The sequence below is a fragment of the Somniosus microcephalus genome, unplaced genomic scaffold (assembly GCF_052327205.1).
Source record: "Somniosus microcephalus isolate GS21.2 unplaced genomic scaffold, FLI_Smic_1.0 scaffold722, whole genome shotgun sequence".
Classification (NCBI taxonomy): domain Eukaryota; kingdom Metazoa; phylum Chordata; class Chondrichthyes; order Squaliformes; family Somniosidae; genus Somniosus; species Somniosus microcephalus.
In genome coordinates this window covers 21,905-40,626 of record NW_028225909.1, presented here as the reverse complement: position 1 = coordinate 40,626, position 18,722 = coordinate 21,905, and the positions used below count along the sequence as shown (strand labels likewise).

Sequence of the window (18,722 nt, the reverse complement as noted above, 5' to 3'; positions counted from 1 at the left end):
CTAAAAGCCTGTATAAAATGGAGAATGGCTGAGAGCAAAGCAGGATGGGATTATGCCAACCTGACTAAAAAGCTCTGTTTAAAATTACTGAAGTAATGGAATGTTGTGTTAACTTTACGGAGACGAGGAATTCAGCAATATTATGCTTAAAGAGATAAAACTAGAGAGATAGATAAGAGTTGGAGACGTCCTTCATTGGTCCAGCTATTGGATGGACCGACTGTTTTGTCAACATTCTGGGGAGTGTTCTGTGAAAAGTGAAGATCTGAGATAAGGGTACTTTGTTATGCATGGAGAAAAAGTCAGAAGGATCAAACAAGGTCATAAGATGGGTAAAGAGGGGAACAAGACTTTTTACCAGATGTTAGAGGGTTAATTACTGCCATGTCGGCAAAACGAGAGGGAAATGGGTATAAAGATACAGGTTTTGAACATCGAAAGCACGCACTGTGTAACCAGAGATTGATAGGAGCTTCGGTCAACAGAACACAGCAAGATACATCAGGAGACTTGCGCCGCGGACACTCGGAAGGAATGCCGGGGTTTGAACGAACAGACTGTGACTATCTTCTTGTTAAGTACTACTTCTTTGTACCGGATGTTTAATGCTTAATAAACCTGTTTTACTGATACACACTATACCTGGACCCAGAGTGGTTTGTGTAGTCATGGACACATTATTATAAGAGCTTTTGAAAGCTACATCAGTCATCGGGAAAATGCTGCAATCCATTGTTAAGGAAGTTGTGTATGTACCTTTAAGAGAGAACTGACTTTTTATACTGTAGTACCGGCAGTGACCACACCTGTATATAAAGCCATAGCAGGCTTCTGTACTTTCAGTTTAAGCTTACCCTCTGTTCAGTAAATACCTGTTATTATTGTTCTCCTGCAGTCGTGTATTATTGATATGCGGACACTACACTGGTGACGAGCAGGTTCGAACTCACCTGCAGTACTGCATCACCTCACGGGGATCTTTCCCTGAAAAGAAGCTTCTTGGAGGTCGAAGTCAGAGCAACGGGCGTCGACCGCGGGCAACCGCCCAGGGATCCATCGGAGTTCGGAGAATTACAGGGGAGGCTGTGGAGAGCTGGGCTTGGCTCCCCAGTCAAGGTGATCCAGCAAATCGTGCTGGTAGCAGGTAGTGTGCTGACCCTTCCGGACTGCGGCGGGCTCGAGCGGCTCTGCAAAGGGGCTGTGCAGCGTCGTCGGGAGGAAAAGAGAGAGAGGGTGGCGCGCACAAGAACCGGGCAGCGTAAAGAAAATAAAACGAGGGGAAGGGAAAGTGAGACGCGCCGAAGCCGTGGGTCGCCGCCATTACCCTGTAGAATGCTAGGAGTAGCGTGGCAGCAAGGGGAAGAAGGAAAAGCGCGGGAGGCACCATTTTATTCCATTGGGGAAGAAGAAAAAGCGCGGGAGGTGCCATTTTAAACCACCCAAGATGCCAAAGAGTGGCAGTATCACTGCTTTCGACAACGAGGTAGAAGACTGGACCACGTATGTGGAAAGAATTGAAGTGTACTGCAAGGCAAATGAGGTGGCCGATGGAAAGAAGGCGTCGGTATTATTAAATTTGATGGGCGCAAGAACGTACGGCCTATTACGGAATTTAATTACCCCAGCTAAACCAATGGAGAAAAGTTTTGAAGAGATTGTTAATATCTTACAGGAACACCTAAACCCTACACCACTGCTGATAGCAGAAAGATTCAAGTTCCATAAAAGAAACCAGCACAAAGATGAGAGCAATGCTGACTATCTTATGGAACTACGCAAGTTATCGAAGCACTGCCAGTTCGGAGCAGGACTGGCAGACACCTTAAGGGATAAGTTTGTCTGCGGGCTCCAGAGTGAAGGAACCCAGAAATGACTACTTTCGGAAAAGGACCTGACGCTAGAACAGGCTTTCAGCGTGGCAGTATCCTACGAAGCAGCAGCACGGGGAGCTGCGGAAATACAACAGAAACAACAAGAATACAGCGCTAACGAAATGGTGTATGGAGCAGAAAAGTGCTATCGCTGCGGCAGAACAACCCATGATCAGAAGGACTGCTGGTTTAAGGACAAAGTATGCAGGCAATGTGGGAAAATGGGACACATAGCAAGAGTCTGCAGGTCGGGAAAGAAAACCAACACTAAAAGAACTACTAAGGAAAAGTACAAGAAAGTAAAAAAAATGACAGACAGTAGTTCAGAAGGTCAGGAGAGTGATAATGACTCCGGGAGCAGGAGACTAAGTTGTCTAAAGTTACACAACGTGATCGCAAAGGAGGATCACCGAACCATTTGGGTCACCCTCATGATAGCAGGGTCCCAAGTAAAGATGGAATTGGACACAGGATCAGCCCTAACTGTCATGAATCAACGAGACTATGAGCGGCTATTCTCACACATACCCTTGAAGGACACGTCCATTGTATTGAAGACATACACGGGGCAAAAAGTCTACCCCAGAGGAAAAATAAGGGTGCCAGTTAAATACAACGGCAAGGAAACACAGAAACTATATATATATACTACAAGATGGAGGACCACCATTATTGGGACGTGAATGGATCCGAAAAATACAATTGGATTGGCATTCCATTCAGGCGCTAACTGTGACTGACAAAAAGGATGATGACGTCACACCTGGACGACTGTCAAAAATTCTAACTGACGCGAAAGAGGTGTTCCAACAAGGACTTGGGACTCTAAAAGGAGTAACGGCAATGATAAAAATCGAAGATAACGCAAACCCAAAATTTTTTAAGGCCAGACCGGTACCGTACGCGATCCGCCCAACCGTTGAAGCAGAGCTGGAGAGTCTGGAGCGTTCGGGTGTGCTGTCCAAGGTGGACTGGAGCGAGTGGGCCACACCCATCATTCCTGTAATGAAGAAATCATTAAGCAGCACGCCTGGGGAGCCGAAGAAGGTTCGCATCTGTGGGGACTTCAAGGTAACTGTGAACCCAGTCCTGCACACAGTACAATATCCACTTCCACGGAAAGAAGATATTTTCGCCTCACTATCTGGAGGGAAATGCTTTACGAAGATTGATCTGGCCCAAGCGTATCTACAAATGGAGGTGGAAGAAGCATCTAGGAAATACCTCACGATAAACACTCACAAAGGTCTTTACCAGTACAACCGACTGGTATTTGGGCTAGCATCAGCCCCGGCTATTTGGCAGAGGGCGATGGAACAAGTCCTGCAAGGGATCCCGGGGACCCAGTGTTATTTGGACGACATCCTGGTTACGGGCGAAAATGACAGTGAACACCTTGCCAACCTGGAGCAGGTGCTCACTAGATTGCAGGAATATGGGCTACGAGCCAACCGTCCCAAATGCGAGTTCTTCAGGAGACAAATCTCGTATTGTGGCCACATGATTGATGAGGAAGGGTTGCATAAGTCGCCGGACAGGATTGAGGCTGTAGTCAAGGCTCCAGCACCAGAAAATGTGTCGCAACTGAGGTCGTTCCTTGGGTTGGTGAACTACTACCATAAGTTCTTGCCGAATTTATCTACAATTCTGCACCCACTGAACGCCCTCCTTCAAACTGGTGTAACATGGAAATGGAGTGATGAGTGTAAGCGTGCCTTTCAGGAATGTAAATGCCAAATCACTTCAAAAGAAGTATTGGCCCACTACAACCCAACACTACCAATTCGGTTGCCATGTGATGCGTCACCTTACGGCATTGGAGCGGTGCTGTCACACAAATTCCGTGATGGTTCAGAGAGGCCAATAGCCTTTGCATCGCGCTCGCTAACCTCAGCCGAGCGTAACTACGCCCAGATTGGCAGGGAGGCCCTCAGCCTGGTGTGGGGGTGAAGAAGTTCAATCACTATCTGCACGGGCAGAAATTCACCCTACTGACTGATCATCAACCCCTGGTCTCAATTTTTAACCCAAAGAAGGGCGTTCTGGTGATGACGGCGCAACGGCTGCAAAGATGGTCACTTTTTCTAGTGGCACATCAGTATGACATAGAGTACAGAGGTACAAAACAACATGGAAACGCTGATGGGCTGTCGCGCCTACCATTGCCTACGGCGGAAGAAGCACCTGCAGTGGACCCGGTGGAGATATTCCATGCGACCATAGTCGAATGTTTGCCTGTTACAAATGCAAGTATTGAGAAGGAAACCCGAAACGACCCGACACTCTCTCGGGTCTATGATTTGATGGAGAAGGGATGGCCAGCATATGGCGACTCACTGTTGCCAGCATTCTCACCAAGGAGGGAACAGCTGTCAGTGTGCCGGGGAACCTTGATGTGTGGATCCCGAGTGGTAATTCCACCCAAGTTGAGAGATAGAGTACTCAATGAGCTTCACGAGGGTCATCTGGGAGGGGTAAAAATGAAGAGCCTAGCCAGGGCGTTTGTGTGGTGGCCGGGAATCGATAAAAAAATTGAGGATATGACCAAGAGATGCACAGGATGCCAGAAGGTCCAAAACGCTCCACCACAGGCCCCGCTACATCCATGGGAGTGGCCCTCATCTCCATGGCAACAGGTACACATTGATTTCATTGGTCCATTTATGGACTCAATGTTTCTAATCGCTGTGGACGCCCATTCGAAATGGCCAGAGGTCATTAAAATGTGCACCACCACGGAGAAAACTATTGCAGTCCTAAGGACCATCTTCGCCAGGAATGGGTTGCCAGAACAGATCTGTTCCAACAATGGCCCACAGTTTGTGTCTGAGGATTTCCGGAGGTTCCTGAAGAATAATGGGGTGAAACATTACACATCTGCCCCATATCATCCAGCCACAAATGGATTGGCTGAGAGGTTTGTTCAGACCTTTAAAAAGGCCATAAAAAGCAATGTATAATGACGACATACCACTGCAACACAAGGTGGATAACTTCCTGTTTGCTTACCGGAATGCGACACATGCAGTAACCAACCAAACTCCAGCCGTACTGTTTTTCAACCGGAGACTAAGATGTCGCTTGGATTTGCTCAAACCAAACATAAGACGAGATGTTGAGGATAAGCAGTTCCAGCACATAAATGAGAAGCCAACCAGGAGCTTCAAGATAGGGCAACCAGTCTTGGCCCGCGACTACCGAACAGAAAAATGGCAGCCAGGAACGATATGCACACAGCAGGGACCACTATTGTACACAGTGGACGTTGGAGAGAGCATCGTGAGACGCCATGCTGACCAGATTCTAGAGTCACAGGAACAAGCCAAACCCATACCACGAGCATGTGCACCTGGTAATGAACCCGAAGTACAGTTTGCGTCTACCTCAGAAGCAGTGGTATTGGAAGCTGACGAACCAACCAATGACAATGAGCCAGAATCGACTCCGCCACAAGAACAGGATACTTGAGAAAGGTGCTATCCAGTCAGGATCAGGAAGCCTCCTCAAAGACTGAACTTATAAATGATTATTTCAGTTGATGTATATAGTACAGAGAAAATTGTAATTGTAATTAGTTATTATTTAGTTGTTAAATGAATGTTATGTACTGTTTATCTAAAAGGGGAGGAATTGTTGTGTATGTACCTTTAAGAGAACTGATTTTATACTGCAGTACCGGCAGTGACCACACCTGTATATAAAGCCATAGCAGGCTTCTGTACTTCAGTCTTAAGTTACCCTCTGTTCAGTAAATACCTGTTATTATTGTTCTCCTGCAGTCCATGTATTATTGATACTTGGACACTACAGTGGGACTAGCTGAAGTGCTCTTGCAGAGAGCCGGCACGGGCTCGATGGGCCAAATGGCCTCCTTCTGTGCTGTAATTCTATGATTCAATGAGTTCTTTGACGAAGTAACAGGGAGGGTTGATGAGGATAATGCGGTTGCTATCTTGGATATGGATTTTCAAAAGGTGTTTGACAAAGTACCACATAATAGACTTGTTCGTAAAATTAAAGCCCATGGGATTAAAGGGACAGTGGCAGCGTAGATACAAAATTGTCTGAGGGACAGAAAACAGAGAGTGGTGGTGAACGGTTGTTTTTCAGACTGGAGGGAAGTTTACAGTGGTGTCCTCCCGGGGTTTGGTATTAGGACCAATGTTTCCCTTAATTTTTATTTTTGGGTGCACGGTCCCTTTAACGGGCTGTGCAGCCCATTCAAAATTTCACGTGCGAAATCGTTCAGCCGGTGAATGGCCTGTGCAGGGCCTCCAGGCATAGTGGGAGTGTTGGTTTGGACCACTGCTCTTTTTGAGATATATTCATGACCTGGACTTGGGTATACAGGGCATCATTACAAAGTCTGCAAATGAGATGAAACTCAGAAATGTAGTAAACAATGAGGAGGATAGTAACAGACCTCAGTGGGACACAGACAGGCTGGTAAAATGGGCAGACACATGGCAGATGAAATTTAATGCAGAGAATTCTGAAGTGAACATTTTGGTAGGAAGGATGAGGAAAGGCAATATAAACTAAATGGTACTATTTTAGAGGGGTGCAGGGATTTGGGGGTGTATGTACACAAATCTTTGAAAGTGGCCAAACAAGTTGAGAAGGCTGTTAAAAGACATACGGATTCCTTGGCTTTATTAATAGAGGCATAGAGTACAAAAGCAAGGAAGTTATGTTAAACCTTTATAAGACACTGGTTAGGCCTCAGCTGGAGTATTGTGTCCAATTCTGGGCATCACACTTTAGGGAGGATGTGAAGGCTTTGAAGAGGATGCAGAAAACATTTACTAGAATGGTACCAGGGATGAGGGACTTCAGTTATCTGGAGAGACTTGAGAAGCTGGAGTTGTTCTCCTTAGAGCAGAGAAGGTTAAGAGGAGATTAACAAGCATAATGTATCCAAATTTGCTGACAATACAAAGCTAGGTGGGATCGTAAGTTGTGAAGAGGACAGGAGATATAGACAGGTTAAGTGATTGGGCAAGAAGTTGGCAGGCAGAGTATTTTTTTTGTTTATGGGATGTGGGCATCGCTGGCATGGCCAGCATTTATTACCCATCCCTAATTGCCCTTGAGAAGGTGGTGGTGAGGCTTGCTGGGCCATTTCAGAGAGCGGTTAAGAGTCAACCACATTGCTGTGGGTCTGGAGTCACATGAAGGTCAGACCGGGTAAGGACGGCAGATTTCCTTCCCTAAAGGGCATTAGTGAACCAGATGGGTTTTTACAACAATCCGGTAGTTTCATGGTCACCATTACTGGAATATCTTTTTATTCCAGATTTATTTAATTAGCTGAATTTAAATTCCCCAGCTGCCATGGTGGGATGTGAACTCATGTCTCTGGATCATTAGTCCAATAATGTACCACTATGCTATCGTACCGTATAATGCAAGGAAGTGTGAAATTATCCACTTTGGTAGGAAGAATGGAAAAGTGGAATATTTTTTATAAGGTTAAAGGCTAGTAACTGTTGGGATTCGGAGAGATTTCGGTATGTTATGTTAGCCTTTCTGGCAAGGAGGTTGTAGTATAAGAGTAAGGAAGTCTTGCTGCAATTATATAGGGCTTTGATGAAACCACACCTGAAGTACTGTGTACAGTTTTGATCTCCTTAGCTGAGGAAAGATATAATTTCCTTAGAGGGAGTGCCGCGAAGGTTCACCAGACTGATTCCTGGGATGGGGGATTGTCCTATGAGGAGAGATTGAGTAGACTATGCCTATATTCCCTAGAGTTTAGAAGGATGAGAAGTGATCTCATTGAAGCGAATAAAATTCTTACAGGGCTTGACAGGGTAGATCTAGGGAGGATGTTTCCCCTGGCTGGAGAGTCTAGAACCAGGGGTCATAGTCTCAGAATAAGGGGTCGGCCATTTAGGACTGAGATGAGGAGAAATTTCTTCACTCAGAGGATGGTGAATCTTTGGAATTCTCTACCCCAGGGGGCTGTGGAGGCTCAGTCATTAAGTATATTCAAGACAGAGAACGATAGATTTTTGAATATTAATGGAATCAAGGGATATGGGGATAGTGCAGGAAAGTGGAGATGAGGTCAAAGATCAGCCATGAATGGTGGAGCAGGCTCGAAGGGTCAAATGGCCTAGTCCTGCTCCTAATTCTTATGTACTTATGATCGTGGGGAGTGTGGGTGGGATATTGGGGCATGCGGGTGGGATCATGGAGAGTGTGGGTGGGGAATGAGGAGTGGGATTGTGGGAATGGGATTGTGGGAAGTGGGGTGTGCTTTGTGGGTGGGGTGTGTGGGTGGGGAATGAGGAGTGTGGGTGGGGAATGAGGAGTGGGATTGTGGGAATGGGATTGTGGGAAGTGGGGTGTGCTTTGTGGGTGGGATCATGGGGAGTGTGGGTGGGGTGGGGATGGAGGGATGGGGAGTGGGGGTGGGAAGATGGGGAGGGAGGATGGGGGGATGGGGAGTGTGGGTGGGGAGTGGGAGTGTGGGTGGGAAGTGGAGATGGGGCGTGTGGTTGGGGAGTGGGGGTGGGGAGTGTGGTTGGGGAGTAGGGTTGGTGAGTGTGGGTGGGGAGGGGATGGGGAGTGTGGGTGGGGAGGGGATGGGGAGTGTGGGTGAGGAGTGGGAATGGGGATGGGGAGTGTGGGTGGGGAGTGTGGGTGGGGAGTAGGGGATGGGGGGTGGGGAGGGGGAGTGGGGGGTGGGGAGTAGGGGTGGGGAGTGTGAGTGGGGAGGGGGGTTGAGCTATTTTGCTCACTGAATCAGCACCAATCGTTTGGATTCCTTTCAGTATCAGAATCTGAAGAATAAAAAAGATGCTGTGATGCGGTGAGTGATCAATATTGTGAATACGGTGGACTTGGTGAGTATGGAGACTATGTTCACACTGATGGCAGGTTAACCTTCCTCTTCCACGCCTCTGTTAATGACTCCTCCTGCTAACAGCCGGGTCAAAATGAAATTGCCATTAAATGCGGTATTGTGGTCACTCTCAGTGCTTGAAACCTTTGGCCTCAGACATGCCGACTCACTGGCTCTCAGCACCCCCGAAAATCACTGAGGCCTTCACCCTAAGTCTGAAATATCTCGGTGGTCTGAGCCCTCTATATGTGAGTGATCTTCTACAGCTGTATTGCCCACACTCTGAAACTGGATAACTCTCTCATTGCAGAAAACCTCAGGTATTGCCATGCTGTGCTTTGCCACTCTCACCCAAAACCACTCTGTACCTCTCGCACCCTTCAAAAGCAGCTAAACACCATTTTCTTTGTTTGCTGTGCCTCCTTTTCTTATTTGCCTCCCTCTCCCGGTGTCCACTCTCTCAATCTCCCTGTCCTGCTGTCTGCTCTCTCTTTCCTAAGAGTATTTCCTAAATAGTGAAAGATTGGGGAATGCAGATGCTCAAAGGGACCTGGGTGTCCTTGTACATGAGTCACTGAAACATGGCCACAGTAAATAATAATTCTAATAGGTCTAAGAGCGTTAAAAAAACAAGCCTGAAGGCTTTGTGTCTTAATGCGAGGAGCATTCGTAATAAGCTGGATGAATTAGCTGCGCAAATAGAGGTAAACGAATATGATTTGATTGGGATTACGGAAACATGGCTCCAGGGTGGCCAAGGCTGGGAACTCAACATCCAGGGGTATTCAATATTCAGGAAAGATAGGCATAAAGGAAAGGGAGGTGTGGTAGCATTGCAGGTTAAAGAAGGGATTAACACAATTGTAAGGAAGGATATTAGCTCTGATGATGTGGAATCTGTATGGGTAGAACTGAGAAATACCAAGGGGCAGAAAACAGTGGGAGTGGTATATAGACCTCCAAACAGTAATGCGGAGGTTGGGGATGGCATTAAAAGGGAAATTGGAGAAGTGTGCAATAAGGGCACAGCAGTCATTATGGGTGACTTTAGATTGGGCTAACCAAATTAGTAACAATACTGTGGAGGAGGAATTCCAGGAGTGTTTACGGGATGGTTTCCTGGACCAATATGTCGAGGAACCAACCAGAGATCAGGCCATCTTAGACTGGGTATTATGTAATGAGAAAGGATTAATTAGCAATTTTGTTGTACAAGGCCCCTTGGGTTGGGGCGATCATAATATGATCGAATTCTTCATTAAGATGGAGAATGAAGTAGTTGACTCAGAGACTAGGGTCCTGAATTTAAATAAAGGAAACTACGATGGCCTGAGGCATGAGTTGGGTAGGATTGATTGGGGAATGTCACTCAAAGGGTTGATGGTGGATAGGCAATGGCAAACATTCAAAGACCGCATGGATGAACTACAGAATTTGTTCATCCCAGTTTGACATAAAAATAAAACAAAAAGGTGACTCAACCGTGGCTAACAAGGAAAATTAGGGATAGCATAAGATCCAAGGAGAGGACATATAAATTGGCCAGAAAAAGCAGTAAACCTGAGGATTGGGAGCAGTTTAGAATTCAACAAAGGAGGACAAAGGGATCAATTAAGAAGGGGAAAATAGAATATGAGAGTAAGCTTGCAGGGAACATAAAAACTGACTGTAAAAGCTTTCATAGATATGTGAAGAGAAAAAGATTGGTGAAGTCAAGCGTAGGTCCCTTGCAGTCAGAATCAGGGGAATTTATAATGGGAAACAAAGAAATGGCAGACCAATTAAATACATATTTTTGTTCTGTCTTCACAAAGGAGGACACAAATAACCTCCCAGAGATGTCGGGGAACATAGGGTCTGATGAAAGGGAGGAACTGAAATAAATCAGTATTTGTAGGGAAATGGTGTTAGGGAAATTGACGGGATTGAAGGCCAATAAATCCCCAGGGCCTGATAATCTACATCCTAGGGTACTTAAGGAAGTGGCCCTAGAAATAGTAGATGCATTGCTGATCATCTTCCAACCTTCGATGGAATCTGGAACAGTACCCATGGATTGGAGGGTAGCTAATGTTACCCCACTATTCAAAAAAGTTGGTAGAGAGAAAATGGGGAATTACAGACCGTTAAGCCTGACATCGGTAGTGGAGAAAATGCTAGAGTCCATTATAAAAGATGTAATAGCAGAGCACTTGGAAAACAGTGACAGGATCGGACAAAGTCAACATGGATTTACAAAAGGTAAATCATGCTTGACTAATCTACTGGAATTTTTTGAGGATGTAACTGGTAAAATAGATAAGGGAGAATCAGTGGATGTGGTGTATTTGGACTTTCAGAAGGCTTTCGATAAGGTCCCGCATAAGAGATTAGCGTATAAAGTTAAGGCACATGGGTTTGGGGGCAAGGTATTGACTTGGATAGAGAACTGGTTGGCAGACAGAAAGCAAAGAGTTGGAATAAATGGGTCTTTTTCCGAGTGGCAGGCAGTGACTAGTGGGGTACCGCAGGGATCGGTCCTTAGACCCCAGCTATTCACAATATATATTAATGATCTCGACAAGGGAACTAGATGTAATATCTCCAAATTTGCAGACGACACAAAGCTGGGTGGGCGTGTGTGCTGTGAGGAGGATGCCGAGAAACTCCAGGATGATTTGGACAGGTTGGGTGATTGGGCAGAAGCATGGCAGATGCAATATAACGTGGATAAATGTGAGGTTATCCACTTTGGAGGCAAAAACAGGAAGGCGGATTATTATCTGAACGGCAATAGATTGGGAGAAGGGAAATGCAACGAGACCTGGGTGTCCTTGTGCACCAGTCGCTGAAGGTAAGCATGCAGATGCAGCAGGCGGTTAAGAAGGCAAATGGTATGTTGGCCTTCGTAGCGAGAGGGTTTGAGTACAGGAACAAGGATGTCTTGCTGCAGTTGTACAGGGCCTTGGTGAGACCACATCTTGAGTATTGTGTGCAGTTTTGGTCGCCTTATCTGAGGAAGGATGTTCTTGCCATGGAAGGAGTTCAGCGAAGATTCACCAGGCTGATACCTGGGATGGCAGGAATGACGTATGAGGAGAGATTGGGTCGATTGGGCTTATGCTCGCTGGAGTTTAGAAGAATGAGAGGGGATCTCATTGAAACTTATAAAATTCTGACAGGACTGGACAGACTAGATGCGGGAAGGATGTTCCCGATGGCTGGGGAGTCCAGAACCAGGGGTCACAGTCTAAGGGTAAGGGGTAAGCCATTTAGGACAGAAATGAGGAGGAATTTCTTCACCCAGAGCGTGGTGAACCTGTGGAATTCTCTACCGCAGAAGGCAGTAGAGGCCAATTCATTAAATATATTCAAGAAGGAGTTGGATATATTTCTTAAGGCTAAAGGGATCAAGGTGTATGGGGAGAAAGCAGGGACCGGGTACTGAATTTGGATGATCAGCCATGATCGCATTGAATGGCGGAGCCGGCTCGAGGGGCCGAATGGCCTACTCCTGCTCCTATCTTCTATGTATCTATGACAAATTTGACACCGATCCAAATAAGGATAAATTAGGGCAGGTGTCCAAAAGATTGGTCAAAGAGGTATGTTTTAAGGAGCGTCTTAAAAAAGGAGAGCGAGGTAGAGAGGCGGAGAGGTTTAGGGAGGGAATTCCAGAGTTTAGGGCCTAGGCAAGAGAAGGCACGGCCATCAAAAGTTGAGCGATTATAATCAGCGATGCTCAAGAGGGCAGAATTAGAGGAGCGCAGATATCTCGGGGGTGGCGGGGGTGAATCTGAAGGAGATTACAGAGATAGGGAAGGGGACGAGGCCATGGAGGGATTTGAAAACAAGGATGAGAATTTTGATATCGAGGCGCTGCTTAACCGGGAACTATTGTAGGTCAGCGAGCACCGGGGTGATGGGCGAATGCGACTTGGTGCAGGTTAGGACATGGGCAGCCGAGATTGGGATGACCTCAAGTTTACGTAGGGTGGAATGTGGGAGGCCAGCCAGGAGTGCTTTGGAATAGTCAAGTCTAGAGGGAACAAATTCATGGATGAGGGTTTCAGCAGCGGATGAGCTGAGGCAAGGGCCTGTATCTCTTGTCCAAAACCTTAAATCTGTGTCCTCTAGTCCTTGTACCATGAACTAGTGGGAACAGCCGTTCCCCATCTAGCCTATCCAAACCTGTCATCATCTTGTACACCTCTATCAAATCACCCCTCAACCTCCTTTGCTCTAATGAAAACAAATACAGCATCTCCAACCTGTCCTTGTAACTAACCAGTGAGAGAAACTGAGGAACAGAAAGCAGATAGAGAGAAATACAAAGACAGAGATCAAAAAACGAAGAACGAGAGATAAAGGAGCAGAAAGAGAATTAAGGAGAGGTGGAGAGAGGTACCGAGAAAGATTGAGAACTAAAGATAAAAATACAGAGCGATTAAAATCGGGGATGCGCAAGAGGCCAGCACTGGAGGAGCGCAGAGATCTCAAAGGGCTGTAGGGATGGAGGAGGTTACAGCGATAGGGAGGGGCAAGGCTATGGAAGAACTTGAAAACGAGGGTGAGAATATTAAAATTGAAGTGTTGCCAGGCCGAGAGTCAATGTAGGTCAGCAAGGGACTTGGTGCGAGTTAGGAGTAACAAAGGCATGGATGAGGGTTTCAGCACCTCGCTCTGTAATTTCACATCAAATACCCACTGGGTCGGTCCAGCATTGTGAGGTACAGGTTAATGCTCTCTCAATGCTACCCATAAAACATCAGCTGGGCAAGTACAGCACGGGTTAGATGCAGATTAATCCTCTGAGCATCTATACTGTCTAGCCCCCTCAGAATCTTATATGTCTCAATAAGATCACCTCTCATTCTTCTGAGTATAGACCCAACCTGCTCAACCTTTCCTCATAAGACAACTCTTTCAGCTCAGGAATCAACCTAGTGCACCTTCTCTGAACAGCCATCCATGCAAGTACATCGCTCCTTAAATAAGGTGACCAAAACTGTACGCAGTACTCCAGGTGTGGTCTCGCCAACGCCCTGTACAGTTGTAGCAAGACTTCCCTACTTTTATACTCCATGCCCCTAGCAATAAAGGCCAACATTCCATTTGCCTTCCTAATTACTTGCTGTACCTGCATGCTAACTTTGTGTTTCATGTACGAGGACACCCAGATCCTTCTGTACCACAGCATTCTATCGTCTCTCTCCATTTAAATAATATTTTGCTTTTCTATTCTTCTTCCCAATAAGATGCTTTAGACTGGGAATCAGTTTAGTGCCTCCTCCTCCTCTGCACCCTTTCCAAAGCCTCAATATCACCCACCATGTGAGGAGACCAAAACTGGACACAGTATTCCAAGTGCGGCCTGACTAAGATCTTGTACAAGGACAAAACAGTATGCCTAGTCTTGTACTCAATTTTCCTATAGATACAACCCCAAACCCTATTTGCTCTAGCTATCGCTAAACTTTGCTCATGATCTTTAAGGATGTATGCACTAGAATGCCCAAGTCTCTTTCTATCTCCGCCATCTTTTAATGCCTTTCCCTGAAGGGTGTATGAATGTTGAGCATTTGCCCTGCCCACATGCATAACATTGCGCGTATCTAAGTTATATATCATTTTCCAGTCTTGAGCCCAATCACCCAGCACATTAAGATCTGCCTGAAGCAGACGAGCATCATCTACAGTTCTAACACTCGCACAGATCTTGGTATCATCTGCAAATTTGCAGATTGTGCCCAAAACACCTACATCCAGATCATTAATAAAAGTAGTAAAGAGGAACGGTCCCAACACTGATCCCTGCGGGACAGCACTGGTGACCGGTCCCCAAACAGATCCAAATCCATCTAGAACTACTTTTTGCCTACGTCCTGTCAGCTAATTCTGAATCCAGCTCAATATATTACCACTTTGATCTTATAGAGAAGCCTCTTATGTGGTACCTTATCAAAAGCTTTTTGGTAATCTAAGTAGACAATGTCCACTGGACTTCCCTCATCACCAACTTTGTAACTTCTTCAAAAAATACAATTAGATCTGTAAGACATGACCGGCTTTTTATGAAGCCATGTTGGGTGTCTCTAATATGGCCCTCTCTATCCAAGTATTCATATATTGCATCCCCAATGATTCCTTCAAGCATCTTCCCTATTACTGATGTTAAACTAATGGGCCTATAGTTACCCGGGTCTGTCTTGTCACCTTTTTTTAAAGATGGAGACTACATTAGCCTCCTTCCAGTCTATAGGAACCATTCCAGAGTGCAGTGAGCTATTAGAAATACAGGCTAGGGCTGGCACAGCACATGCCCCATCTCCCTGAGGACTCTCGAGTGGATATCATCCAGCCCGGCTGCTCCATCTATTTCCAAGTTCTTAATTCTTTCTAAAACAATCTGTTCATCTATGTTAATACTGGTTTTGTTAGTAAAATTGTTAAATTCTAATAGTTGAGCATCATCTTCAAGGGTGAAGACCGATGCAAAGTACTCATTTAATATTTCCGCCACACCCAATGAGTCCTTTGTAACCTGTCATTGAACACTCTTCAATGGCCCAATACAGACTTTGATAGTTCTCCCACTCTTCACAAGTGAAAAAGCTTTTCCCATTGCTTCCACAGTTGTCTACAATCCTTTTTTCCATGAGCCAGTCAGCCACCTTGGCTTTTTCTGACCACATTTTCTTCTTTTTGACTTTGGGTTCATATTTGTTTTCCACATTTTTTAGCTTGTTCTTAAAAACTTTCCATTTATATTCTATTATATTACATTAAGGGATAGATCAATAGAGATGCAGTGGCAGATATTTAAGGGGATATTTCAGAATACACAGAATATATACATTCCAACGAAAAAGAAAAATTCCAAGGGGAGGACCCACCATCCGTGGTTAAGTAAAAAAGTTAAAGATAGTATCAAACTTAAAGAAAAAGCATATAATTGCACAAAGATGCGTGGCAGGTCAGAAGATTGGACAGAATATAAAAAACAGCAGAGAATGACTGAATGAAATGATTAATAAGGAGAGAAAAATTAGAGTATGAGAGAAAGGTAGCTAGATATATAAAAACAGATAGTAAGAGTTTCTATAAATATTTCAAAAAGAAAAGAGTCAACAGAGTGAGCACTGGTCCTATAAAAACTGAGTCTGAGGAATTGATAATGGCAAATAAGGAGATGGCAGCTGAATTGAACAGGTATTTTGCATCGGTCTTCAATATAGAGGATACAAGTAAAATCCCAGTAACCTCCCTCACACTGTCACTCAGTAACCCTCTTCCCAGCACCCTGTGTTACTGACTGTATCTCTACTGATGTTAATCCAGCTCCCTCACACTGCCACTCAGTAACCCTCTTCCCCAGCGCCCTGTGTTACTGACTGTATCTCTACTGATGTTAATCCAGCTCCCTCACACTGCCACTCAGTAACCCTCTCCCCCAGCGTCCTGTGTTACTGACTGTATCTCTACTGATGTTAATCCAGCTCCCTCACACTGTCACTCAGTAACCCTCTCCCCAGCACCCTGTGTTACTGACTGTATCTCTACTGATGTTAATCCAGCTCCCTCACACTGTCACTCAGTAACCCTCTCCCCAGCACCCTGTGTTACTGACTGTATCTCTACTGATGTTAATCCAGCTCCCTCACACTGCCACTCAGTAACCCCTCTTCCCCAGCGCCCTGTGTTACTGACTGTATCTCTACTGATGTTAATCCAGCTCCCTCACACTGCCACTCAGTAACCCTCTCCCCCAGCGCCCTGCATTACTGTATGTATCTCTACTGATGTTAATCCAGCTCCCTCACACAGTCACTCAGTAACCCCTCTCCCCCAGCGCCCTGCATTACTGTATGTATCTCTACTGATGTTGATCCAGCTCCCTCACACTGTCACTCAGTAACCCTCTTCCCCAGCGCCCTGTGTTACTGACTGTATCTCTACTGATGTTAATCCAACTCCCTCACACTGCCACTCAGTAACCCTCTCCCCCAGCGCCCTGTGTTACTGACTGTATCTCTACTGATGTTAATCCAGCTCCCTCACACAGTCACTCAGTAACCCCTCTCCCCCAGCGCCCTGCATTACTGTATGTATCTCTACTGATGTTGATCCAGCTCCCTCACACTGTCACTCAGTAACCCTCTTCCCCAGCGCCCTGTGTTACTGACTGTATCTCTACTGATGTTAATCCAACTCCCTCACACTGCCACTCAGTAACCCTCTCCCCCAGCGCCCTGTGTTACTGACTGTATCTCTACTGATGTTAATCCAGCTCCCTCACACAGTCACTCAGTAACCCCTCTCCCCCAGCGCCCTGCATTACTGTATGTATCTCTACTGATGTTGATCCCCTCTCATTCTTCTAAACTCCAATGAGTATAGGCTCAACCTTTCTTCATAAGACAACCCCTTCATCTCCGGAATCAACCTCGTGAACCTTCTCTTAAATAAGGAGACCAAAACTGTACGCAGTATTCCAGTTGTGTTCTCACCAATGCCCCGTATAGTTGTAACAGGACTTCCCTACTTTTATACTCCATTCCCTTTGCAATAAAGGCCAACACTCCATTTGCCTTCCTAATTACTTGCTGTTCCTGCATGCTAACTTTTTGTGTTTCATGTACGAGGACACCCAGATCCCTCTGTACCTCAGCATTTTGTAATCTCTCATTTTGCAGCAAATGTTGGTACAGGGTAAATCTCTCTCTACACTGTGCCATCAAACTCTCCCAAGTCAAGTACAGCACGAGTAAAGCTCCCGCTACCCAATCCCACCAAACACACCCAGGGCAGGTACAGCATAGACCTTCCCTTTTGTTCTTTCCTCCCATTCCCCCCTTTCCCTGCCTCTATATTTGCTTAAAAACTGTTCCATCTGTAACATTTTCCTGTTCTGATAAAAGGTCATCGACCTGAAACAGTAACTCTGTTTCTCTCTCCACAGATGCTGCCTGACCTGCTGAGCAATGTTCCCTGTAAGGTGCGTGGGTGCGCGGCAATCTGTAAGGTCCCGTGCACTGAAATTCATAGGCTGCGCAGTGAGCTGGAGCGGTGATGCAGTGATGTGGGAGCTTTACTCTGTATCTAACCCGTGTTGTTCCTACCCTGTGTGTTTTTGATGGGCTGGTTTAAAGAGAGCTTTACTCTATCGATTCTGTAGCAAGTCCGGGGATTCAGTGCATACACAGCGCAGACGGAAACACGGAACTTGTGGGGCCTCTACCAAGGCCTAAGTCGTGGTTATGGAGACCATGATTTCAGGGCCATTATCTTTGTTTGATGTAATCCTTCACTCCTGTGTATACAGACAGTGAGTCTCACGGCTTAAAATTCATTCAAATCTCAGTAAGAATACCCAGAACAGACTTTAATTGTCTTTTATTTGCTGCATTTTTCTAAGGTGAACCCAGATATCTGCAGACCAACATTCGTCCACATGTGAGCCCCTCCTCTCCATTTAAATCAAATCACGGTAACACTTTATTATTTAATCTACAATCACTGAGGTTCAGTATTGAAATATACCAGGAGATCCAGGCACGTTTTGATAAAGCAGATTTACAATGAGTTCAGTGGGGAAACAACAGCAATTCCTTTCGGCTCACTGGACTCACTGAAGGGAGTTTCTGTTCCACAGCAGCAGGTGTACAAACCAGAGTCCGACAGACCCCCTCACTATAACTGTGAACATTATTTCATAAATAGTGTGAGGGAACTTTAAACACAATCCGTGCTGTTACTATGCTGGGAGTGTGTGATTCGACTGTGTGGAAATATCTTTAATCTGTATCGAAACAGTGATGTATCTGACCTGTGAGTGTTTCATGGGGCAGTGTAGAGGGAGCTTTACTCTGTATCTAACTGCTGCTGCAGCTACCCTAAGAGTGATTGATGGGACAGTGTAGAGAGAAATTTACTCTGTATCTAACCCATGCTGTACCTGCCCTGGGAGTGTGTGATGGGACAGTGTAGAGGGAGTTTTTACTCTGTATCTAACCCATGCT

The 18,722-nt window shown here is 45.7% G+C and overlaps 1 protein-coding gene across 2 annotated transcripts in view; it reads left to right on the top strand.

Annotated features, from left to right (window-relative positions):
* The window catches only part of LOC147081169 (uncharacterized), an 88,833-nt gene extending 70,327 nt beyond the window's left edge, over positions 1-18,506 (top strand). Inside the window, exons 6-8 of one of the 2 annotated variants that reach the window (XR_015076802.1) lie at positions 8,651-8,688; positions 17,663-17,698; positions 18,119-18,506. The gene's annotated coding sequence lies outside the window, so the exon portion shown is untranslated. Of the gene's footprint in view, positions 1-485; positions 887-8,650; positions 8,689-17,662; positions 17,699-18,118 lie in introns of those variants that run through there. The other variant, XR_015076803.1, reaches the window with a different exon arrangement.
* Positions 18,507-18,722: the final 216 nt, after the last annotated feature.